The sequence below is a fragment of the Mesoplodon mirus genome, assembly GCF_964341445.2.
Source record: "Mesoplodon mirus genome assembly, chromosome: 6".
NCBI classification, from domain to species: domain Eukaryota; kingdom Metazoa; phylum Chordata; class Mammalia; order Artiodactyla; family Ziphiidae; genus Mesoplodon; species Mesoplodon mirus.
In genome coordinates, this window is record NC_138982.1 from 146020601 (window position 1) to 146045597 (window position 24997).

The 24997-nt window shown below is 52.6% G+C and overlaps 1 protein-coding gene across 10 annotated transcripts in view; it reads left to right on the forward strand.

The window, feature by feature from the left end:
- The window catches only part of ADARB1 (adenosine deaminase RNA specific B1), a 115353-nt gene that overhangs the window by 21270 nt on the left and 69086 nt on the right, over nt 1–24997 (forward strand). The window contains exon 2 of one of the 10 annotated variants that reach the window (XM_082624604.1): nt 24054–24279. The exons of the other annotated variants lie outside the window; for them this stretch is intronic. The gene's annotated coding sequence lies outside the window, so the exon portion shown is untranslated. The remainder of the gene's footprint in view (nt 1–24053; nt 24280–24997) is intronic. 10 annotated transcript variants of the gene reach the window in all.

Sequence of the window (24997 nt, forward strand, 5' to 3'; positions counted from 1 at the left end):
TCTGGGGACACTCGTCCGGCATTTGGGAGGTGTCCCCCCGGGCTGTGTTTCCTGCAGGGGAGGGGCCGGAGGACTGGGTTTCCTCCGCAGCCCCCAGAGGTGGGCGAGAGCGGGGGTCAGGCCCCTTCAGTTCTTCAGAGCAAGTGTTGTTCACCGCCGGGTGGTCCCAGTACCTTCTCTTTGTTAGTTGATGGCGAAAGAGCATAGCTTTGCTGGAAAAGTGGAGGTGGGCATGGGAGCTTTGCTGGGAGTCTGGGGTGCAGAAGAGGAGGCCGGCGGAGGGTGTGTGAGCCACCGCGGGTAGTGGGGTCTGTTCTGAGGAGGGGGGTGAGCCACTGTGGCGGGGGTATGCGCCCAGCGTTGCGGTGTGGAAGTTTCCATGGTGCAGGCTGGAGAACCAGTGTGGGTGGGGCGGGGAGGTGGCCTGCCCGGAGGGCGGTGATGGATTAGGGCAGGTGGAGAGCTCGGGCACGTTTGGGGCTGCGCAGGGTGAGAGGGGGGTGCCTTTGCCCGGGCAGAGCTTGCAGGGAGCCAGCTTTGGTGGTGGGAGGGCCGGAGCAGCAGGTCCGTTCTGGACACGCAGCTTGGATGCTCAGGTGGTTTTGCTTTTCCACCTCCAGCTCCCCCCGGTGCTCTGGGCCCCTGGCCTGACAGGCAGCATTTTGCACCTCCCTCTCCAGGCTGACGTTTCACAGGCGGCCCAAACTGAACATTTGGAACCAATCACTTCATTTTCCTACATTTTCTACCCTTTTTCCTCCCAGTGAATGTCACAACACCCTCAGTTGCTAGAGAAACACTTAATTTACCTTTTCCCCCAAACCTTATGTTCAGGGTTTTAAAATACATGTTAAAAAACTCACCTTTAAATTGTAAAAATTATTCAACATACAGAAATAAAGCAGCAGTATTTGAAGGTTCTATGAGATTATGTATGTCCAATCTCTGGGTCATTCGTGGGGTGTGTAGGAAAGCAGAGTGCACAAGCGGACTTACTCACTGGGCCTGGATTTGGGGATGATCTGCCATCACTGTGTTGGCCCCTGTCACTTATGTCCCCAAATCAAATGTAGCCACCAGCTCCTAAGAGAACTTGCAAGTTACAAGAGCTCTGTTGGTGGGAGACCTGGCCACTGCCCATCACCCACAGTACAGAGAAAGGCTTTGCACACCACCCAGTTGTTTTTTGACTTTATAATTTAATGAACCAAAGTAAAGGTAAAATATCTTTTGATTCCCAGGTGCCCAGATTTCCTGAGCCACATCTTGAGTTTGCTGGGATTGTCCCACCCCCTTTCAGTCTGTTCATGGACTGGAGGGAGGTGTGGCCTTGGCGTCCACGTGCTGCACACCGGTGGCCGTGGGCTCCTGCTTTATGGGTCCGTTTCTGTCCGTGAGGTCGAGGCGTGGAGGCCGGCGAGGCGCGGGCGCTGTGTCCACGCTGGGCAGGCCCTGACGTGGTGCCCCTACCCGAGGACCAGCCGCAGAGCGAGTGGGCCCAGCGGGGCCAGTAGGGCGAGCGGGCCGGGCGCAGGGCTCAGGCCGTGGGCTTTGATGTTGATGCCGGGCGGGGCCTGGCTCTCCGAGGTGTTGCTCTCCGGGGTCGGGGTGGTTACACTGTCCGTGGGCTCCGTGCAGGTCTGCGCGGGCAGTAGCAGCACCGGCGTGGGCGGCGCTGCCATGGCCGTGCTCTTTGGCGCGTCCCCGGTCTGGTCCGGTGGGGCGGTCGCGGCCGGCGCTGGGTGAGTCTGCTCGCCTGAGACCTTTTGGGGGTCCTGTCGGGCGAGGTCTGGGCCGCTTCACCTGGCGAACTCGCGCTGGCTGCTGTTAACGCCTGCTCTGCGCCGGCCGCGCGCCCTCGTCGTGCTCCGGAGCCGCCGTGCGCGCACCGCACCGTGCCCCGCGCGTCCGGCCCTGGGGCTTAGCAAGCCGCCCGTGCCAGGTCCCCTCCCACCCGCGCCGCCCCCGCCCGGTTCCTCAGAAACCCCGGTTCAGATATTTTAGGGGATACCAGAAAACCTTACCTCCTAAAGTATACACACAGAGTTTTAGTTTTAAAAACCTTGAAATTATACTTTTTCTTAAGTATGCCTGTGATATAACTAAAACATTTTTTGGCTAATGCTTTGGTTTTGCTAATGTATAACATTTGCTCCCTGCCCTGGAGTTTAAGGGGTAACTCATTTCTCAAGTAAATAAGGGATTCTTTCGCTTTGGGGAGTTACGGTGAGCCCCACCATCTTTCCAGCTGTAAAACTTCTCTCCCCAAGCAAAGCGTGTTGTGAAACTTTCCAAATACTGTGTGCTCCACAGAAACATTTGAATATTTTGGATGCTCATCGTGTTAGTAGACCAGAGTCTCTGCTGATTGTTAAATGGGAAAAAGAGCAACTTAAAATTGTGTAAGAGAAAAAGAGTGGACACAGTGGAATGTCCGTTGCCAGACTCAGTCCACTCTAAAGCAAGCATGCTTTGTGTTTATTTTTAGTTTAAATCAGAATTGTTAGTATTCTTTTTCTTACTTAGATTTGGTCTCTACTTGTTGACAACACAAGGGTTTAAATTTTTTTACATTTTTAAAAATTATGGAAACAATACACATCCTTGGAAATAATTATGCAGGCAGTTTAAAATGAAAAGTTTAGGCTTCCTCCCCCATCTCGCTCCCTGCGGGCAACCCTTTCCACAGGACCACCCAGTCAGTGTCCGGTGGGAGAAAGCCATTCCCCCAGAACAGAGTTGGGGTGCTGTTACCAGAAGGAGGAAGATGGATTCAAGGTGGGCTCAGCTAGCTGTCTGCCACAAGTGTATTTTTTAATGTGTAACTGCATGCTCCATAAACGAGCATATAAAAAATAGTGAGGGTTCCTTTCTAAGACTGCAGGAAATACCCAACATGACCCTGGAGCCCCTGATAGTGCCAGGAAGTATGGAAGTGCAAACGGATGCGTGTAGCAGGGGGACAGCGGAGCCAACCGAGGGAGCTCCCAGGGGCCAGAGCTGGAGCCGGTTCAGCAACAGAGCAAAGTCATACTGGATCATGGTCTGAAGTATAAAATAAATACCCACGGGTCCAAGCGGACGTAAATGAGTGATTGATACGGAAACGGGGGAAGAGGGAATCTGCTCTGCGGGAGAATCCACGTGGTTCTGCAGACACTCCGTCCTCGGGGAGGGCAGGGGAGCGTCCCCCCTCCTTGGGTGCGGGGTGTGCACGGCGACCTCCTTCCAGAGGACGGGGGGAAGGGGGAGCAGCTGCACAGCGGAGAGACCTGACAGACACACCTGCACCAGGTGACCAGGGTCAGCGTCCACGGTGCAGGTTACGTGACAGCACGCACCCTGGAGGGGACGTGATGAGAAGGGCCCTTCCCCTCTGTGGTCTTCACTGAGGGACGTCCTGAAAAATGCCTGACTGGTCCTCAAAACGGTCAAGGTCATTAAAGACAAGAGGTCTGAGAGACTGTCACAGCCCAGAGGAGCTCTGAGGGGACATGATGACTGAGGGGACCTGGATGGGGTCCTGGGACAGCAGAAGGACACTAAGGAAAACTGAGGAAGTCTGAATAAACTACGACTTATTAGTTTCATCAATAATAGTGTATTAATATTGGTTCATTAAATGTAACAAATATAGCATACTAATGTAAGACGTTAACAGTAGGGGAAAACGCGGTGGGTATGTGGGAAATCACTGTGTTGTCATCTTAGCTTTTCTTTAAAATTGTTCTCAAAAATAAAGTCTTTAGAAAGTGTTTTTTAAAAAAGCGAATAATTCTGTAGAAACTCCTTTTGTGTCCTCATCCTCTGCCCTAAGTATCAGCCCAACTTTTTTTTTTTCTTTTTGGCTGCGTTGGGTCTTTGTTGCGGCACGGGGGCTTCTCTCTGGTTGAGGTGTGCGAGCTTAGTTGCCCTGCGGCATGTGGGATCCTAGTTCCCCGACCAGGGCTGGAACCCGCATCCCCTGCGTTGGAAGGCGGATTCTTTACCACTGGACCACCAGGGAAGTCCCTCAGCCCGACTTCCGTGGCAGCTGTCCGCTTGATTTTCTCGTAGATTCATCACCTTTGTTTGTTTCCCTGGACAGTGTATCTTGTGGTTTTGCCAGTGCAAACTGCGTTCAGCAGGGAAGGGTCAGATCGCCAGCGAGGACTCCTGGGCGAGGCCAGGGTCTTAGTGACTGTGGGTTTGCAGGGACTTCACTTGCCGGCGTCCCTCCGGCAGTGTCTTCACTAAGTCACACAGGTTTATGCATTTTTCAAAAGTGAGACTTTTAGTCAGTTAGGACTGCGACCAGCCCCTTCCACTGGCTCCGCCCTCCCCACCCACCCCCTCCTGTGCTGGGAGGCCTTGGATGGCCTTGGGCATCTGTTGCGAATCCGCCTAGAGGAAGCCACGCTGCGGGTGCGTGTGGCTGGATTTAATGGGACACAGGTGTGTGGGGCTGGTGGCTTCTGTGAGGAGTTAGGGGCGTCCAGGTGCCGTCAGCTTGGATGTTGGAGTCGTTCTGTGCGGCTCGGGGTGTGAAGGAGCAAGGCCAGTGGAAGGGGCAGGTGCCCGCTGCACCCAGTGACCTCAGGACCCCAGAGAGGAGAGGACAGATGGGGGCAGTGGAGGCCCAGCTGGGGTCTGGGCAGGGACCGCGTGACTGCGGCTTGCAGAGGGCGGGAGCATGGAGGCTGGGGCAGGAGCCGGGTGTGTTGGAGGACAGGGTTCCCGGAGCTGGGAGCTGAAACCCGGCCCTGCTTGCCGGCAGTGGCCTCCAGCAAAGGCGAGGCGTCCGTTTTGCCACGTGGGACGCGGGGAGGGGCTGGAAGCGCAGGAGCGTCGGAGGGACGAGGGGGCTGTGCCTCGCCGGGCGGGCAGCCCGTGGGGCGCAGATGCCACACGCGGCCCTGGCGAGCATCCTGACAGCGGGCGGCCCAGGAGCTCTGCTCGGAGCTTCGCCTCCACACACGCTCCCCCGAGAGGCTTTCTGGGGTGACTGCCGGCCGCGAGGGGGCTCGGGTTTGATGACCTTAGCACACAGGCTGCGTTTCCCCCGGGGGACACCCTCCCAAATGAAGGGCACGAACTCTGAGTGTAGGGTCGGCGGGCAGCGTGGAGGGGAAGGCCCTCGCCTCCCGGCTCGGGGTGACGGTGCCGGGGCGGCGATGTCGGAGCTCGCTGGGTCCCCTCCCGTGTGGCGTGGCCGCGGCCTCAGATGCATCAGTGAGCCTTCGCGTTTCCACTGTGGACTGTGTCGTTTGTGTCACTTGCGTTTCTCGAGGAGCGTTCGGTTTCGTTTTGGCCCTTTATGTGTGATAACCTAAGGTGGAAGGCCAGGTCTCTCATGCCGGTCACCTTGAGGCCCTCCGAGGACACCTAACCGAGTGCATTCTAAAGGAGAGAAGCCCTGAGCGTTAGCCCGAAGGAGGCAGGGAAGCGTTTAGAACGTGGTGCTGGCTCTGCGCTCTCTGGTACACCAGCTTTACAGGAACCTGTGTGAGTGGGTGTATTTCAGTAACTGGCCACCTTTGTGAAGACGCCCTGGGGCCCGTGGGAGGATGCGGGGCCGACCGACGGTGGGATTCGCCTGCCTCGGGGGTGCTGAGACCCTTGCCCCGGCCAGGCTTTCTGGACCTGTCGGGTGCGTTCTCTTTTCACAGTAGGCAGGCCCTGTCTAGAAACTTTGGCTGAAATCAGCTTCTTTGCTTTTTCAGTCTGTTTTGCTGGTGACACTGCTGCTTTTGTTCTGTCAAACAGCTGCGGGGGAATATCAACAGTCTGGTGTCCGTTCTCTCCTGAGGAGAAAGCTACGTGCCATTTCACGTTTTAAGAGTCTTTACTTCTCAGCTTGCTGACAAAGTTGTTCTTAGATTTTCAGCCGTTGTCAATAGGGTTTCAAGCTTTCAGAGCTGGTTGCTTTTTTTTTTTTCTTTTTCACAGCAGTATTAATTCCTTTCTTTGTCTTAATTGCAATTGTATCCTGTAAAAACAGGCTTATTAAATTCCTTGGGAGGTTTTTTTTATAGGTCCCTTTCTCCACTTGCCTATGATGCCTGCTGAGTTTAAAGCCCTTTTCTGGGGTTTAACAAAGCTCTCTGTGTTCAGGGCGGGTTTTGGGCCTGTTTCATGTTGCAGCCTAGACTAGTATATTAAGTACACATGTAGTCTGTCAGTTTACTCATCATTCTAGGTGTTTTCACGATCATTTCTCTACAGCCATCCTGACGCGTGAACTTGCATAGACCTGACCGATGCGGTGCCTAGATTAAGCTTCCTGGGTGTGGTCTCCACGGTAACCCCCAGAGAGCACCCGGGAGGCCATGGACCTTTGGCGTGTTTGCTGACCCCTTTTCTCTTATTCTTCTAATAATGAGTGACTTGGCAATTAGAACAACAAATTAATAAAAAATGAATTTTCCCAGCAACATAAAAAAGTTCAGCCCACTCACTTTTACAGACTGGGTTACTGCGTCAGCGGTGGACTCGGGTCCTCCCAGTGGAAGGCGCCCCGAGCCAGGGAGCAGCAGGATGAAGGGATCCCACGTCCCCCGAGCGTGAGAGTGATGCCGCAGCTAAGTGTGGGATTGGCGAGGTGTAGAGTTACTGGAATACGGCAGTGGTGGAATGGGAGTCAGAAATGTGTTTTCTATTTATTTCAAATTCGAATAAAAGTACATTTCGAAATCTAAAAACATCTCTTTTTCAGGGGCCACAGATATCAGTCATTCAGTTTGTCCCACATGGCAGTTTTGTTTTTCTCTATGAAAAAGTCTTGGCAAAGGTTTAAATCAGAGCCAGAAAAGTAAAGAAGGTTTTATTGAAAATAAATTGTAGGTGCTCATTGGCCCTCCCCCCTGCACTTGTGCTCCCCACAGAGGGGTGGGGCTGGTGGTAGACCACAGGGAGGGCGGGAGGCGGAAGCTGCAGGAAGCACGGGTGTGCAGTGTGACTACTCATCACAGCGTTCCTACTGGCCAGGCTGAGAAGAGAACAAGAGGACACAAAGGCGTGGAGTTTGGACTAGAGGACGTAAGCCGTCCCTGTCTGCAGCTCCCCCGGCAGACCCGGGCGGTACCGTCCCTCAGAACCTTCTGCAGCGCCGGGGTGGGCTCGGTCCTCACGCCTGCGTTGTTTGTGCAGAGGCCACCACGCGGGGAGAATGGCCCAGAGGGTCAGCGAGGAGCGCGAGTCACACAACAGAGGAATCTGCCAGGGTAGCAGGAACACAGAGCTACTGCGCAGACGTGAGAAGGGCCTTCACATACGCAGAGCTAACCGCTTAGCAGTTCCTGGGAGGAGACAGCCCCTGTCCCACGGCAGAGTACTTAGGCGTGAACGGAGTAAGCACTGTTCGAAACCTGAGTGGAGAACATTCCACAGATCCTCCAAGTCACAAAAGGAGCCTGGAGCAGACGGAAGGATGTACCTTATTCTTGGTTTGGACGTCGCAGTGTCACTGAGGTGGCGGTGCTAAGTAAGTTTACAAACTTAACGTGATTCCAATAAAAATACAAACTCAAGAGTTGTTTTCTTCCCTTGGGCTGGACGCGTTGATTCTAAAATGGACAGAAAAAGAAGCATGCATGAATACCTAGAAAACCCAGAACAGAAAGGGCTAAGAAAAGGACATGAACGTGTCCTGTAAAGCCTCTCTAAGTGAGGTAATGTGGTGATGGTGCAGGACAGACACAAAGAGACGGAACAGACAGACCAGGGGACCAGCAGCCCAAGTACAGATGGAGATCTAGTGTGTGATTAAGAGTGCTGGGTCGGGATGAACTTTTGAAAAAGTGATTTGGGGACAATTGGACACCACTTTGTAAAAGACAACATTAGATTTATGCCTTGGACCATGTACCAATGGATCCGAGAGCTGAATGTGAAGAGGAAACTATTCGAGTGTTAGAAACATTCCTCAGTATAACCTAAGTGTGGGAAAGGCTGTTAAAAGTATAACTCAGAGTTCCGGGTCCACAAAAGAAGCGATGGCGAAACTGATGACATTAAAATACTAGAGCGATGAAAAGCCTGTGCCTGACCAAAACCAAAACAACAGCGACACTGTCAGTACGGTCAGATGACAGAAGGTCATTTGTGAGAAAAATCTACACAACGTGTCATTAATGTTTTAAAATTGTGGGAAGTGAAAGGCCAAAGTCCTGTAGGAAAATAGGCAAAAGGCATGAACAGACAAGACACACACACACACACACACACACGTAAAAGTGGCCCTTCAGCTTCACTGAGGGACCGTTTCTCACACATCAGGTTAGCAGAAATTCCAAAGCCCTTTTGAAAGCTGTCACGATGTCCGTGCTTAGTGGTGGTGAAGGGGCCTCTTCGGCTCCACAGAGGGCGTTGAAGTTCACGGTGGCTGATTCTGAGCTAACCCATGGTTGGCTTTGAAATGGACTTTATGATGAAAGTGACAGCTCTGCCCCTAGATTCCGTTGTCGTTAGGCGCTGCCCACAGAGTGGGCGTTTGGGAAGCTGTGTGCACGAGCTGCTGGGCCCCCGGGCCCCCTCACAGGCGCCGTAGGTCGCTCCAGGCCGTTTGTCCTTCCTCATCCCCACACTCGGGAGTCCTGAAGCTTAGGAGCTGCTGCTCTGCTGCGCTTTGCCTTCGGGTGGCTCTGTGTCCGTTGTGGATTTCACACTCTGCTTGGCAGGGAGGCATCCGCGTTGGGTGCGCAGATTCGGCGGAAGGGCGGTGCCCTGTCTGTGCAGTGCAGCCCCCGAGCCGTCCACGAGCCGGGTCACCCTAGGGGGCCTGTCCTCTCAGGTGGCCAGTGCGGAGACCGCTGGTCTCTCTCAGGAACTTGACCTGAAGAAGTCAGACGGAGAGGAGGAGAGGCCCGTCTGCAGGTCAGAGCCTCGTCTCGGACTGGGCTGGAACCTTGCGTCCTGAACCACAGGCACGGCCCTCCAGCCGCCGTCTCACCACAGACACCCGCTGCTGACAGTGGACTGCCTTCTCTGCTCCTGGGTTTTGGTTAAAGGCCGAATTGTTTTGATTTTAAAACTGATTTTGTGTTCCAAGTGTGGACCTGAGAACACACGGCCTTTTCACACAGAGAAGACAGTCTGGCAGGTCCGATGACGCTGAGCTGCATTGGCGCTGCTTCCAGCCCTCCTGTGCCTGGTGGGCGGTGGCGGTGGGGAGAGAAGGTCCCAGGCCAAGGCCCCTTCCAGGCCGGGAGCCGCGCCCCTCTCCGTACGGGGGACGTGGGGGGCAGTGTCCGTCCTGCCAGCCGCCCATGGGGCTGAGGCCTGCTTCTCACTGGGGGTCCAGCTTAGCCCTGGGCAACTTCCAGCAGTGGGACAGCAGCCTCCCTGCCCCACGCGGTGAGACCATACCAGGGGTCAGCAGTGGGAGAGGGTGACAGGGTCCACCCCGCGGTGGCGCCGCGTGGACAGCTGCTGGATGTTTGCTCCCTCCCTCCCCACTGGCACCAGGCAGTCTCAGCCCTCCTCTGTTGGCCACAGCCCAGACCGCGGACTATGCATTTGCAGGGGAGAAAGCAGTGATTTGGGTGGATGAGGGGCCTGGCAGGTGTGCACGTGCCCCCTCCGTCCCCCTCATCCTCCCCGCTGCAGTGCGGGGCAGCCTGCTGTCCTTTACAGGCTGCGTGGCACCACCCGTTGGAAGCTCCCATCCCTGGCGTCTTCCAGCTCTACGTGCCAGGCCTTGAAGCTTCATTTCATTTTGGGGACCGTCTGGAGGGGAAGAGAGATGCCTCATAATGAAGAGGTGCCTCATCCCTGGAGCCACCTCCCCAAGTGGCTCTAAGAATTAAAGGGACGTTTAAAGCAGCATCACTAGCCACACATGGCTGTTTACATTTAAGTTAAATAGAAACAAAAGTTGGTCGGCTCAGGCGCACTGGCACTGGCCAGGGAGGGGTGGAGTGGGGGCAGCAGGGGGCAGCTGGTGGGGGTGGAGGCGCAGAGCCTGGCGCGTAGGTCCCGGGTGCAGTGGCGGGCCTGGCTGCTCAGCCTCCCTCTCCTGTGGGGCGTTGCCCCCATCACCCACTGGCTTTTTCTCCTGTGAGAATCCTGTGCTTCGCTGTAGAAAATCCAGACCATAGAGACGAGCAGAAGAAAACAGAAGAAGTCATCTTGCCACCCCGAGGAGACCGCAGTGACCATCTGGGGCGGTGCCTCCTCGCAGGCTCACGTGGGCGCACGGACGGGCGTGCCTTGTACCCCAGACCCGGCTGGCGTGTCCACGGCCGTGGGGCAGACGCGGCGCTGCTGCCCTGCTCTGATCACAGATCAGGGAGCTGAGGGGGACTGAGCGGCTGCCGGGGGCACGACTCCGGGGCAGGGTCTGGGCCCCGGGCTCACCTGTGTGTCACTGCACAGCCAGGCCTGACCGCGTGTGTGTACATCCGAGCACGCTCACACGTGAGGACAGTGGCACCGCTGGCCTGTCGAGCGCTGTCTCCGTGTCATGAGCCGCTCTCTTGGCCGGGTGGGTGGTGTTCCTCCTCGCCCCTCCCTCTGGGCGCTGGTTTGTGCTCCTTCCTAGCACCCTCCTAGCACCTGGCCTCCTGGGACTGGGCCCTCCGGTTGTTGAAGAGTGGGGAGGTGGCCACGGTATTTTAACCCAATCGTGCGCCTTTTGCTTGTTTCCAGGTTTGCTGTTCAGACCAGTGTTTTGCTGTAGCTCTTAGTGTGCTTTCGGCTGTAAGTATAGAAAAGCCGACTCAATCTGAGTTTCAGCGAAAATAGTCAGTTTACTCCTGAGGTTTCCTTGAGAGTTCTGTAGCAGATCATTCCAGAGCCGCTCGCCAGCCACACAGGGAGGAGTTTCTCCTTCGAGCTGCGCAGTGGAAACGCGAGGCTCACGACCCAGCCCGGAGTCAGATGTGAGCGTGTATTTATATCCTCAGCCTTTCTCCAAAAAGCTCAGACGCTTTTCTTTCAAACTCTAGCTTTCTGCTCTATTAGCTAGTGCAGGGAGAAAAGAAGCTCAAATTAGTCAGTTTGCTTTGTATTTATTTTTACTTGGCCTTTTCACTTCCAGATTTTGAGAAGAAAATGTGAGATTCTTTTCTCTGCATAATTTTCTTCCTTGATGAGAAGCCACTTGCAGCAGTAGACTCTCTGAAAGTGGTGGAATTAACCTCAGGGTGACGTGTGCATTTTCCGTTCAGGAAACAAACTTTAAAATGTTGATGTGTTTACTTTATGAGGTAATTATTCATTCTTTTTTCAGTAAATTGGAAAACAGTACACTTGCATCCCGAGTAGCGCTTGTGTTTTCCACACAGTCCGGCAGGTTTCCAAGACAGAGGGACGTGAGGTGGCTGCTCGTGAGGACCATTTTGTCAAAGAGCCAGATGAGGCGAGAGTGCGCGGGATTTGTTTACTATTTGGTTTTTATTTGTGTGTTCTTCAGGAATTGAACTAAATACTTGTCACTGGCAAGAATCTATTTTAATTCAAGTCCTCACCTATAGCACTTTGAGGGCTCATCCTAGTCTCCTTAAGCACTCAGCCATCCCTTTGGAAATTCTGACAGTCAAGGAGTTGCTGGCATTTATTGCACCTTTGATATTTCTATTTACAGTTGCCGGCAGGATTCATTTTATTTTGAATAGGTGACAAATTTTTGACGATTGTTAAAAAAAGGTAATAAACAAACACGTTGAATCTCATGGTATGTGTTATGGAAACAGAGATTCCTGTCCTGCTTCACAGAAGCAAGGCACACGTCTCTCTCCATTTCTGTCCTGGAGGACACCCGTCGCGCCCTGCTGGGACCTCCGTTCCTCCCCCTGCTGTCCGCACTCTCGTGTGAGGTGAGGGTGCTCGTGTCTCTTCGGGAGCCTTTGTGCTCTTACTCTCCTTCTTCTTCCACCTCATCAGCAGTGACTTTTAAAATGATTTGTGTTTGAACTGTTGTTGAGAAGCATCACACACGGGAACGTGCGCAGACCATGGATACGCAGCTCAGGGTGTTACCACAGAGCAGACTTCCACCCAGGCCAAGGCCCTGAGCACTGGAAACGGAGCCCGGACACCCGCAGCCTCCCCCGGCCCCCCACCTCAGGCAGCCCCGCCCCAGGTGGAGCCCCCGGGCCCCCTGTGGGTGCATCTGCCGCGGCTCTAGGCTGTAGGTCTGCTTCCTTGCTTGTTTTATACAAATGCAATCAGAGCACGCATTTTTGTGTCTGTTTCCTTCTGTTCAGCGTTATATGTGAGGCTCCCTGTGCTGTTGGGGTTTATTGCCATGTGTAATTTGGCAATAAACTGCAGCGGGGATGCCACCGTTTGACCATCATTCTACTGATGATGGATAGTCAGGCATTTGGGGGCAATTATGAGTAAAACTGCTGTGGCTGTTCTGAGGGTGGTGGACGTGCTGACCCGCGGCCCCGGGCGGCTCTCCTGTCCCCACGCTCCCCGGGCCTGGCTTCTCTCCTGTTCCCGCCTTGTTACATTTTCCCGCTCCGCTAGGCGTGTGGCGGGGTCAGAGTCCTCCGGGAGTGCCCGGGGAGGTGGTGGAGAGGGGCAGTGCTCCGACACCGCTTGTGGCACACCTTCCCCTTTGCTCTAAACAAAACAAAACAAAACACTTTTTTCCTGTGTAAGTTGTAGAAATTGGCTCATCATTTTCCAGTTCTGTCTTGGGTGTCTTTCCCGGAGTTGCCTGTTCTATTTAGTTTTTCAAAGGTGTAAGCAGGTCATCACTTTACCGTAAGTGAGGCAGGTGCCCAGGAGCCACATGGAGGCTTTGGGCAGCCCGGGACCTGCCGGGCCGCCTGCGGGGAGGGGAGCCGCTCTCCCTGGACATCGTGTGGAGCTGCGCAGCGAGACACGGCCCCCTCGTGGCACATGTCTCTGGGCGCGGTGGGAACCAGGGGCAGCCAGCAGGCGTCTGCAGACCCCCTCTCACCTCCCGGCCGGGGACGGGGGCTTGCGTTAAGAGCGCTGACCGGGCAGTGACTGCCAGAACGGGGACACCTGCGGTCGGTAACTCCTGGAAGATGGCAGGGGGAGTGGGCGTCCTGGGCAGATGGGGTCAGATCCCAGAGCCAGGCCGAGGGGGGTGCCGGAGGATGAAGGGTGAACTGGAGCCGTGGGGGCCAGAGGGGCCGTGGGAAGGTCACCGGGGCTGGAGGCCAGGGTGTCTGAGTGCCACACGCCCTTGGACTCTGCGTAGTTTACATCCGTGAAGAGGGAAATCTACTCGCCTCGCTTGAATGCTTCCCAGGGCTATTTGGGGCGACAAGATGTGCAAATAAAATTTTAAAATATTTTATGGCATGTTGATTGTTCACCTTGCCCTCAACTCCTCTTGTTTACTTTTGATGGACATTGAAAGGAAGTGCTTGGAGAACTTCCTCTCTTAAAACTACCAGGAAATGGCCTGGGACAGTGGAATTTATCTAACAGAGCGTTTGAAACGTGGTCCGTGGGTGACACCTCAGAGGGTCCTGCCTGGAGGTGCCTCTGAACTACTGAGTGTTCTTTGCTATTAGCCACTGTTGAAACAACTCCTTACCACTGACGCGGTTATATCCCCGTCAGCCCTTCCCTGACAAGTGCAAAGGTCAGTTTAGCTTAGCCACTTTATAACTTTCTCAAAGATTTCAAGTTGGAAGTCACAATTGACTTTTACTTTTGTGAGCTTAATCTTTACCGTTAAGATTAGTCATATATACATATCACATGTATGAAGATTAATATTTCGTTAAAAATGCCTTTAAACACCTGTTAAAGCACCAGAATTCTTTCATAAATTGAGGATAACCTTGCGATCTAACACGGTTAGTGGCATAAGGTTTTCTTTCAATGAATCCTAGGATTAGTAGACGTTGCCTGTGTATCAGTCAGAGGCTACCACACTCGGTAAAAAATACTGAGCACGTTCTTACTAGGCAGTGGCTTGGGCCTGAGGATACCTGGAGGTTGTCTTGGTTCCTGCCCTCAGAGGTTCCGGCCTGTTACATGGCACACAGGTAAGACACGGACCGGAACAGGAGGCAGGCAGGGTCCCCCAGGTACAGCAGGTGTTGGAGATCCGTGTGGCGTGCTTTCCCGTGAGACCACAGATCGCCCCAGGATGCGCCTCAGGGGCTTGGAGTGGGGAGGCCTTCCACTCTCGTGGGGCAGAGGGGTCTCTGGGCGGCGGGCCGGCTTCGCACTTGCCGGGTCTTCACGGAGGAGGTAGTACTGGAGCCGAACATTCTTTTGGGGTTTGATTGTACTGAATCAAATATTAAAACTATTCAACATCACTTAATTTTTCTAGATTACGAGCATATCGGGGTTTATTAACAGGTAGTTTCCGTCCTCACCTGGGCATCCTCGTCCCCCACTCCGTCCGCAGTGCATGAACCCTGCGGAGTCCTCTGCCTGGATTGTTGTATTCACTCCCTGTGCACCCCCGGGAGGTGGGCATCCAGGAGGGAAAGCCTGGAGCCTCTAGGGCTGGGGAGCTAGATTTTCCAGCAGGCACGATGCCAGCTCTGTTCCTAACCCGGCACGCGGGTCACACCGATCTGCACAGAGGCCCTGTGCTGGCTCGCTGGGGAGAGGGTCCAGCCACAGCGAAGCAGGATCTTTGGGAGGTTTGCTTCTTCCAGCTCCCAGATCGCTTACCCAGCTGTGCAGGCTCAGGAGAAAAGTCAAGTGACCGGCCATCTGGTGGCAAACAACATTTTGAACTGAGTTCTATCTCTTCATCCCAGAAATGCAAAAATACATGTTTTTGGATATTCATCTCATGTGTTGGTGCTCAGAGGGAGGTGGTCCGCTCTCATCCTCTGGCTGGTCAGAGTGAGTGACAGGCGGGCCCGTCATCGCGTGTGAAAACTGAGGAGCAGTGGTGCCCTCGCTGGAGCTCAGGTTGGGTGGTGGGCCTTCCCACGTGTGCGTTTTCTGAGTCCCGTTGTTATGAGGGTGCTGACTTGCGGTGCCTGCGCGCCTTTGACCTCAGCACGATCCCCCTTCTCCTGAAGCCTTGGGTTTTGAACTTCACATGTTTAAGAGTCGAGACATCGATTTTTATTTGTGTCAGTTAAACCCGAGGATTCTTGCAGCAGTCATCAGCTTTGGTAGGTGAGGGCGATTCATTTGCTCTGAAACTCCGGTGTTGGTCTGCGGTGCTGTTGTGTAACACATAGGTCTTGGGGCTGAGCCCAGAGCCGTGGCCTCGTCAGGGGTGTCGAGTGCCTCACCTGAACTCCAGGGCAAGGGCATCCCCTGATCTAAGTGTTAGGGACACAGACTTATCCATTAAGGGAATTTATTTTGTCATTTTCTGCAAAGCCAAAAGCTGAGGAGATATGTATCTGTCAACTAATGACTTCTCCATTGTCACCTCTTTATGCGAGGACCCGTGCTCTGCATTTTTACCGTGGAGACTCAGCCCTTTTGCGTGAGGGTGGATACTGGGGGGAGAGGTGCTGGTGAGGGTGCCCCAGGACCAGGCTTCTCCCAGTTCAGCACAGGAACAGCTGCTTGTTTGAGCCAGTTTTGTCATATAAACAGGGTCAGACTGAGACTGGACCTTGTCCGAGGGTGAGGGCTGGCGGGACCGGTGTCTGTGCTCTCAGGCAGCCACTGTCCCTTTGCCTCAACTGCTGTCTTTGAAGAACACTTCTTGCATTTCTGAGTTTCTTTTACGTAAGATTTTATATTTTATTCAAAAACAAAATATGCTCATTGTGGACTCTGTGTACTTAGCAGAGATGCAAAACTAGGAAGAAGGCGGCGCATCGATCCCATTGCCTGACAGCCTCTGTTGCCGCTAACCTTTGTCTGTGTCCTTTGAGCTCCTTTTGTACGTGTTTTAGTTTTTCCCTAAACACAGTTGATAGGCTGTTGTTCGTCTGCGTATTTCTGCAGGCCTCTTAGATCACTGGAGCAAGATGTGGTACAAATTAACAGCAACAACTGGAGAAATGGTTTATGTTTTCGTTTTCAGTGTATAGCAACATTTAGTAAGGACTTTACTGAAGGTGTTTTCTGTCCCTGCTCTTATGATCCCACGTGGAATGGGCAGCATCATGCTTCCGGGATTTCTTCCTCTAAGGACGGGGGCACAGCAGAGAGGATGCGGCCTCGATGCAGCGCTGCTCCTGGCCACGTCCTTCTCCCAGGACAGTTTGCCCGCTGCCCTTTTGAGTTTCCTGGGAGGTCGTCTCCAAGCGCCGTGGCATCTTCCCGCAACAACTGCTCACCCTCCGGGCCGGCGTGTTGGGCGTGTGAAAGTGTGTGTGGCGGGGACACGCAGGAGAAATGCGGAAGGAGGCAACTAAACAGCGCTTGTCAGCCCCGACTTCTGTGCTGTGTGTGACTCTTCCATTGTAGACGTGGGGGATTTTTGTTATGTATGTGGCATTTCCGTGATGTGCTCGGGACTTCTGTTGCATACATGGGATTTCTGAGATCTGTGTACATACTTACCATATACGTGTGATGCAGATGTGGAGGCTCTCTGTGAAATCCTGGTTTAGTCTCTGCACCATTCTGTCATATACGTTCGTCATTACACCATGGACATGTTAGTACAGAGGTGCCTTCCTCTTCTTAGGACTGACACATTTTATCTTTTTGCTTTCACAGTAAAAAATAGTTTTAAAAGCGTTCAATTTTATGTAACTAATATAGTGCTCGTAGCTACTTCACCTTGTGAAGCTCTACTTCACAAGGAGAGCTTATTCTGTCCTACAGATGCACTGCGTTGTTTAATACACCCTGATGGATAAAGGTGTCCTTTCCGTTTAACTGTTTAAAAAGAACCCTGAAGTGATATCTGCACATGGTATAAAAGTGTACTCAATTTATAAAAGAACTCTGGTGCTTTAACAGGTGTTTAAAGGTCATTTTAACTAAATATTAATCTTCTTACACGCGGCCCAGCCTTTGAGCAAGAGTGAAGTTACACGTTCCCTCTTCCTCTCTGCTCTCCCCAGAGGTGAGCAGTTGATGGTGTGCGTCTTCTCCCTCTGCTTTCACGGCCTTCTTATCTTTACCCCTGTCACTTTGCCTCACTTCTGTTCACGTGGGGAACCAGCAAGCAGTGCCTCTCTAGTTCTTGGCTTTTATGGGTTATATTTTTAGATTTATATTGACAAAACTTAAAACATTTGTAGTCTGTTTCTCATTTATCAGTAGGCTTTCTGTGCTTTTTCTACAGCTTTAGTCCAGAAATGTTCACGTAAGGAAAGCAAAGTGTACAGTATTATGATAATATAAATATATTTTACTGCAGAGCCAAATAGCTTGACTGGAGAAGGCAGAAAACGTAACTCTGCATCACCAAGCTCTTGCCCAGGAAAGAGGATGTGCGGATGGAGCCTCCTGATTTCTTTTCGGGCTTTGGTGCTACCTGTGGCTGCTTCAGGGGCTGTGGTTTTTCACATCCCATGATGTTTGTTTCTTAAATTCCGTTTTTGTTTTGCTGGAGCACCTCCTTAATCCACTTCTATTTTTTTTTTAAGTAGATCTTTATTGGGGTATAATTGCTTCACAATACTGTGTTAGTTTCTGTTGCACACCAAAGTGAATCAGCCATACGCATACACATGTCCCCATATCCCCTCCCTCTTGAGCCTCCCTCCCCCCCTCCCTATCCCACCCCTCTGGGTCATCACAAAGCACCGAGCCGATCTCCCTGTGCTATGCGGCTGCTTCCCACCAGCCAACGATTTGACGTTTGGTAGTGTATATATGTCAATGCTACTCTCACTTCACCCAGCTTAATCCACTTCTTTATGGAACGCATGGCTGAGAGACTTCTCGGGTTCCTGCAGGCAGTGTTCAAACATGTGGTTTATTTGTTCCCATACTTGATTGGTAATTTGGCTGGGTCTAGAATTCTCGGTTCCTACAATTTTCCCTTGGAACTCAGAAAGTATGCTCTAGTGTTTTCCAGAGTCTGGTGTTGCTAGTGAGAAGTCAGATGGCAGCTCGATCCTCGTTCTTTTGCAGGTAGATCTCTCCTGCTCTCTCCTTCTCTCCCTGCCCGTGGCCTCCAGTGCTGATTATTTGACTTAGAATTACTCTTCGCCCTGATCCATTTCTCTTCCAGGTCCAAGTGACCATACTTGGACACCCCCCCCCCCCACCTTGGAAACCTCAGACTGTCTTTGGAGAGTGTTCTCAAGTTGTGGCCCGGGAGTCATAGCCCTGCCCTTGGCTCCTTGCTCTTGGGAAGCCCCACCCTGCTGTCTTGCACACGGCTCCTTCCACTCCGCGAGTCAGCCTGGGTCCGCCTGCTTTCCACCGTGACCGCCCGTCCCAGCTTCCGGGGCTGCAAGCCCCCTTTGTAATTTTTCAGCACTATTAAGACTCCTTCATGGCCAGGAAGTACCTCTTCTGGCCTTTCAACGGGGCCTTGGGAAGAAAGGAAGGAAGATGTGGACTTTGTCACTACTTACAATTAAAAGTCTTTAGATCCCTGTTAGTGGCAAGGTTCTGTGCCTGTGAACATCTTTAACGGGGGGGGGGGGGGTTTCTTTCCACTGGAAAAATGGCTCAACATTATCAAAGAATTGGGAAGAAATTAAATGAGCCAGTTCCAGTAAATTTGTCAGCAGCATATATAAATCTTTTAAGAAACGTTTTGTACTTTTACTTGTCATTTTGTATTATGTAAGAGTGCCCCATAAACTTAAAAATAGCTGGGTAATTTTGTTACACTTACCTTGATGGTGTGTTGCAAGTTAGTTAAATTTCATGTACTGGGAGTCAGCACATTGCCAATAAAGGAGACATCTCTACCTCATTGTGCCCCTGCAGTTTGGAGGGGTTCTGTGCATGTGTTTTGCAGTAAAGTTGGAGATGATTTATGATACTGGTTAAGTTTAGTTTTTGAAAAATTCTCGTTCCAAAAAGCTGACAAAATTTTCATCCCTGTGTATACAAACAACCCATATTAAACCAATGTGAAATGATAAAGCTAAAGTTATAACGATAAAAATAACAATAGTAGCCATTGAAATCCATGGTAAATTAAAGCTGTCGTCGAAAATGAAGTGTTCTTCCTGACGTGGGGCGCGTGGCCCTCTGCGGGCGCCTGTGCTGGGTGTGGGGACCACACTTCTGTCTGCACATTCGGGGACGCCCCAGGTGTGGGTTGGGAATTACAAATTGGAGTGCTCCTTAGTAATTCACTTTATAGGTTACCATCAACTGGTACTGGAAAAAGAAAGGCTCTGCTGTTTTGTTGGTTAAGTGCCAAAGAGGGGACTGGGCTTGGGGTCAGTCACAGCCAGTGCTTAGATCCTTGCCCGAAACAGGATGCAGGCCAGGGGCGCTTTGGGCATCTGACTGAAGCCCTGTCCATTTTCACTGGGAAGATGCACCTGGACACACAGACACACCATTTTGTGTCTAATTTCCACTGCACCCCTGCTCTAGGAACAGGTGCGGAGCAGCCTTCTCCCTCCGCCTGGCGCCCACCGGGAGGCCGTCCCACGTGTGGAAGACAGGACAGAGGCTACACGGCTGGCTGGCTGTCCCCCCGCCTCACCCTGTGGCTCTTCTCACAATTTCCTGACGGACGCCCTGGGATCTTCCGAGGACACCGAGCCCTGTCACCCTTCCTCCTCCCCAGGGAAGAAAGCGGGGGGCGGGGGCTTTTATGTGCTTGGCCTTTATTTTCATGATTGGCAGAAATACTGTTTTTCATCCTCCCAGCTTCCTTATTTCCTCTCTCCTTGTTTTCAGTTCTCTTCCACGGTGGGGTGTGGTTTTTGAGCAGAGTACCGGGTCCATCACACTGATGGACACTGAGGGAAATGCCCGTTTGGGTGACTGAGGAGTCCGAGTGAAAGCGCTCTCGAGTAGAAATGTCACTGGCGACGTGGAATATTGATTTACTTTCAAACTTCAGCCAACCACCCCTTCTTGGTCTGGACACGTTGAACTTGGTTGTGACGTGCTCTTTTCCTTACGTGCGTGGGTTTGAATTTGCTCGTATTTTGGTTACGGTTTTTGTGTCTCTGTTCGTAAGAGAAGTTGGCAGGAGTTTTTAATTCCTGCAACGTCCTTGATGGGTTTCCAGCCAAGGTCACAGCGGCTGTGAGGAGAGTCAGGAAGCATGGCCTCCTCTCCCTCCTCTGAGGGTCTGTGAGGTTCACAGCGCCTGTTCCCACCTTTCTTCTTTCCCGCTACTCTCTCTCTGCGACCCTCCCCACCTCCTCCTTCTGAGATGGACCCTCGTGTGGCGCTGCTGGCAGGGGCCCGAGGTGCCATTCGAGACGTCTTGGCTTTTCTCACCGTGGAAGGGGACCCGCCCCCTCCCCTCCCGGGCCCGGGCCTCCTGCTCTCTGGGGTCTAAGCTTATAATAGTTACTTTCATTTAGTTACCCAGGGAGGTTCCTTCCTTCTAAGGACCTGCCCTTTTCTCCTCTCCGTTCCCTAACCAAAGGGCATTTTCTGGTTAAAAACTTATATTTAGCTCATCTTATGTAAGAACAAGGAGACAGATTTGAGAACTTTCTATCAAAAATGATTAAAGGTTTTTTCCTATTTAGACAGCTCATCTCCTTGCAATGGATAACCGAATATATTAATTTTCAGTATTTGATAAATAACCTTACCGAATACTTTAAAAATTATAGCATTACTTAAGAAACACGGAGATCACATGTGTTTGGATTTTAGTTAAGAGCGTTTGAGAACGTGTTAGTTTGACATGACTCTGATCGCAGTGAGGCTGGTGGATGTCCCGAGTTTATGTGACGCAGGATGTGACGGCAGAAGCTGGCGCTGTTGTCGCCCAGGGACACACGTCCTTAGGGAGGTTTCCGCGTTACTGGTGTGTTCAGACCTTGAAGTGTATGGTCGGTCTCAGCGCTCCCCCGCCCGGGGCCACTGCCCCTAACATCTCTCCTCACCTGCTGTGGCCTGTGCGGGTCTCGGGTCCTTGTTCTTTCGGTGACAGGAAGCCCCCTGAGTGTTCCTTTGCATTTAATTCTTCCTGTCGCTCTCCTTTGTGTACTTGGCTCCTGCATTTCAGTCTGGAGGGCTTTTCGTTTTCTCCAGCTGTTCTCTTCATGATCCAGTCCAGGTTTCTGGGGGGAGGTGGGCGGGGCCGTCGTGGTGGGTTTCCTGGCCTCTGTGGGCAGCAGCTGCGGCCCTAGGGCGGGCGGGCATCCTCTGGGCCAGGCCCCCCTCGTCTGCTGCTCTGGGTCCTCCTCACGTTTCTCTTGGTCCTGTGCTTTGTCGGCTGGGATGGGGGAGTCTAGGCCGGCATGCCTTTGGGCTCCCCTTGGCAAAGAGCCCTCTTCTGCTCACCCACTGGCCTTGCTGGTTTGTCCTGAAGGGAACAGGAGCCGAGGACAGGGAGGGCTCAGAGCACCTGTCCCTCCCCATCTCCTGCACCTGCCGTCCTGGAGACTCAGGCAGTCCCCGCTGTGCCCGGGACTGAGTCGCTCCTTTTCTGTGCTGGGGCATGCCGGTGCTGCCTTCATTGTGTGTCAGCACGGTCCTGGGCCTGAGCGCGGGAGAGGCAGGGGGAGGCTGTGCTCTGGGCGCTGCGGTGACAGCGCCCTGCTCGCCCGCTCTGTTCCCGCCTCTGTCTCCGTTCCTCTCTCCCCTTCTCTCTGTGACTCTCTGTCCCTCTCTCTGTGTGTCTGTGTTCCTCCCTCTCTTTGTCTGTCTCTGTCTCTCTCTCCCCCACTCCACCCCTGCTTTCTTCCTGTGGAGACGCAGGGCTCATTCCTTCTGGTGGGAACATTGGGTTTCTCTAAAAACCATCAGAAAACAATAAAATAGAGAGAGAGATAGGGAGAAGTCTCCCACCTATTTAACGAATTGTTTTAATGTTTGCAACACGCGTTAATTTCCCATGAAGTATTTGATTGTTGAAAGTTTGAAAAAATAACATGTCCTTCAGGTCATAAAAATACTTCCAGTAATGTTAACCAATTCACTTCAAAAAATAGGAAGAGGGGTTTTAAAATTCAGAACAAAGTCGTCTTTTTTATTTTATTTATTTATTTTAACATCTTTATTGGAGTCTAATTGCTTTACAATGGTGTGTTAGCTTCTGGTTTATAACAAAGTGAATCAGCTATACATGTACATATGTCCCCACATCTCTTCCCTCTTGCGTCTCCCTCCCTCCCACCCTCCCTATCCCACCCCTCTAGGTGGTCACAAAGCACCGAGCTGATCTCCCAAAGTAGTCTCTTTTAAAAACAGCTTTTTTTGAGGTGCGGTTGACACGTGTCCAGACCCTGTACCCTGCACCCTGTAACGTGTACAGCTGGGTGAGTCTCGAGACCCCGTGGGAGCACCGCCCTGTGAAGGTCACGAGCACGACCCCACTTGGCCACTTCCTGCCACCGTGGATCCTTTGCACCTTCCGGAGTTGACGTGGATGGGTCAGGCAGCACGTCCCTTTCTGGTCCGGCTTGTGTTACTCGGCGTGATGACTCAGAGAGCCAGCCACGTTGTTGCAGTACTCCATCCCACAGGGATCTTGCGTACGAGGGGAAGCAACGTTATTCTTATTTGCTCAGAGCCTGGGATGTATTCAGTTCACTGAGTAGGACAAATGGCAAGTCCAGTTTGGCTGCTCTGTTAAGCCCAAAATGCAGGGGAAATAAAAGGTCGGTAAACTGAGGTGCTGGGCCTCCCTGGTGGCGCAGTGGTTGAGAGTCCGCCTGCCCATGCAGGGGACACGGGTTCGTGCCCCGGTCCGGGAGGATCCCACATGCCGCGGAGCGGCTGGGCCCGTGAGCCATGGCCGCTGGGCCTGCGCGTCCAGAGCCTGTGCTCCGCAGCGGGAGAGGCCACAGCAGTGAGAGGCCCGCGTACAGCAAAAAAAAGAACAAAAAACAAAAACTGAGGTGCTGTTGGGAGGTACCAAGGTCACGTGAGAAACGTGTTTGTTGAGCCTTCAGGACGAGGTGGATCCAGTGTTCTCGACCTGGACCCGGTCCTGTTGACTCACACCAAAGTGGACCCTGCGCGGGAGCAGTGACACGTGTGGTTCTCGGACGTCACAGAACAAAATGTGCCGTGTAGAGCAGTTCCTAAATGGACATTATTTATTTAGGCTGCGCTGCACGGCTTGCAGGATCTCAGTTCCCCAACCAGGGTTTGAACCCGGGCCCTGGCAGTGAACTCACCCAGTCCTAGTCACTGGCCTGCCAGGGAATTCCAAATGGAGTTTAAAGCATACAAAAAAGATGAAATCAGGGGCTTCCCTGGTGGCGCCGTGGTTAAGAATCCGCCTGCCAATGCAGGCGATTCGGGTTCAAGCCCTGGTCTGGAAAGATCCCACATGCTGCGGAGCACCTGAGCCCATGTGCCACAACTACTGAGCCTGCGAGCCACAACTACTGAAGCCCGCACGCCTAGAGCCCATGCTCCGCAGAAAGAGAAGCCACCGCAATGAGAAGCCAGCGCATTGCAATGAAGACCCAACGCAGCCAAAAATAAATAAATAAATTTTAAAAAAGATTAAATCAAACCAAGACCTCTGGACTAGACTACCATTTTCCTTGGGCATTTCTTTCTTCATAGAAGTATCAGAGGAACTGAGGGCCAGTGCCCCCCTCCCTGCCCCGTTGATCAAGCCCTGACTGCGTGATATTTGTCTAATGGCGGTTCCCCTTCCTTGGGATTTGTACTGATTATTTGAACGTTCTTGTATTTAAGTGTTCATTGCAGTTTTACCATGTGAAGCTTTCACTTCTCTCCATAGTAGTTCACATACTAGGATTGACTTTATTCTTATGAAATCTCAGCCAGGAAAGGTTTTGTCCCTGTTGAAGCTGAAATATCAATGACCACAGTTAATGTACTTCAGAGGTTTTCATAGTTCAGAACAATTGAAAAACACCCATCTTCTAAAATTTCCTGTTTTCTTTTGATTTTCTCACTCTGGTTATTGAAAAGCCTCTCTGCCCCTTTGAAGGAACCAGCATCCTTGCAGTCACTCCGGCTTCGTTTCCTTCCTCCCCCCGCAGGCCTCATTCCCAAGGCCTGTCCGTTGCACCTCTGAGGTGAGACACCTCTGACGTTTTCCATCTCTGTAACCCCTATGTCCCCTAACTGTCCCAGCCTCACCCTCTGGCTTTTGCCCACAGAGCTGTCAGCATGATCTTTCTGAAAACACAGCCTGGATTCCTCGTTCTCGTGCCAACTTCTCCTGAGAGGCCTCCCCTCTCCGTCTCGCCAAAAGCATCTTGATGGACTCCGCCTGCTTTCTGTGTCAGCTGAGGGGCATCGGTGCCCTCCCTGCCCTGGCTCCGTGTCTCGGGCCCCACCTGCAGCCTCTCTTCCCAGTGCCCGTCCGCTCGCCATCCTTCTTGGGTGGGTACCTGTTCACAGGACTAGTTACGCACTTAAAACAGTGGCCGCCGTCAGTGATGAGGAGAGGCAGCTCCTTGTCTCGGTGTCCCTCGGGCGGTCGTTCACCTGTTCACTTGCCTTGAGCACAGCAGGCCTTGTACCTTGAATAATCGGCGTCTCTGCACATCGGAGAATCTGCTTTGTTTATTTTAACTGCACGCTCACGTAACAGGTTTACACAGCTCCAAGGTAGAAAATGAGAGCACTTGTTTTGTGGCAGAGTTAGGCCCTAATTCCCAGTCTCATTAAATTATAACGATGAACATCACTTTAAAAGGAAATGCAGTTGCTTCATTTAATCCATGTGATTATCGGGCACAGCAATGCACCGAGTGCTGAGTGAGGCATCTGTATCTTGATACAACTAGTCTGGACTTACAGTTACTACTAGGTGCGCTAAATCTCACGTGACCCGTTTTATAATCATCGCCGTGGCATCTGAACTCCTCTTGTCAGCAGAGAGGTGGCTGGAACCCGCCGTAGAAGCCCCTCCAGCCTCACTAATTTGGGGTCACGCTGCTGTCAGAGGAGGGTGTCCCGAGCCAGGCTCAGTCACCAGGAGAAGACTCCAGAAGGCGGTGGTGCCTGAACGTGTCAGGGCCGGAGGCCACGGAGCCACCAGCTGGCGGGGCTCCTCTGTGTGTCCCACCCCACCTCCACCCCGTTTGGGGGTTTAAGG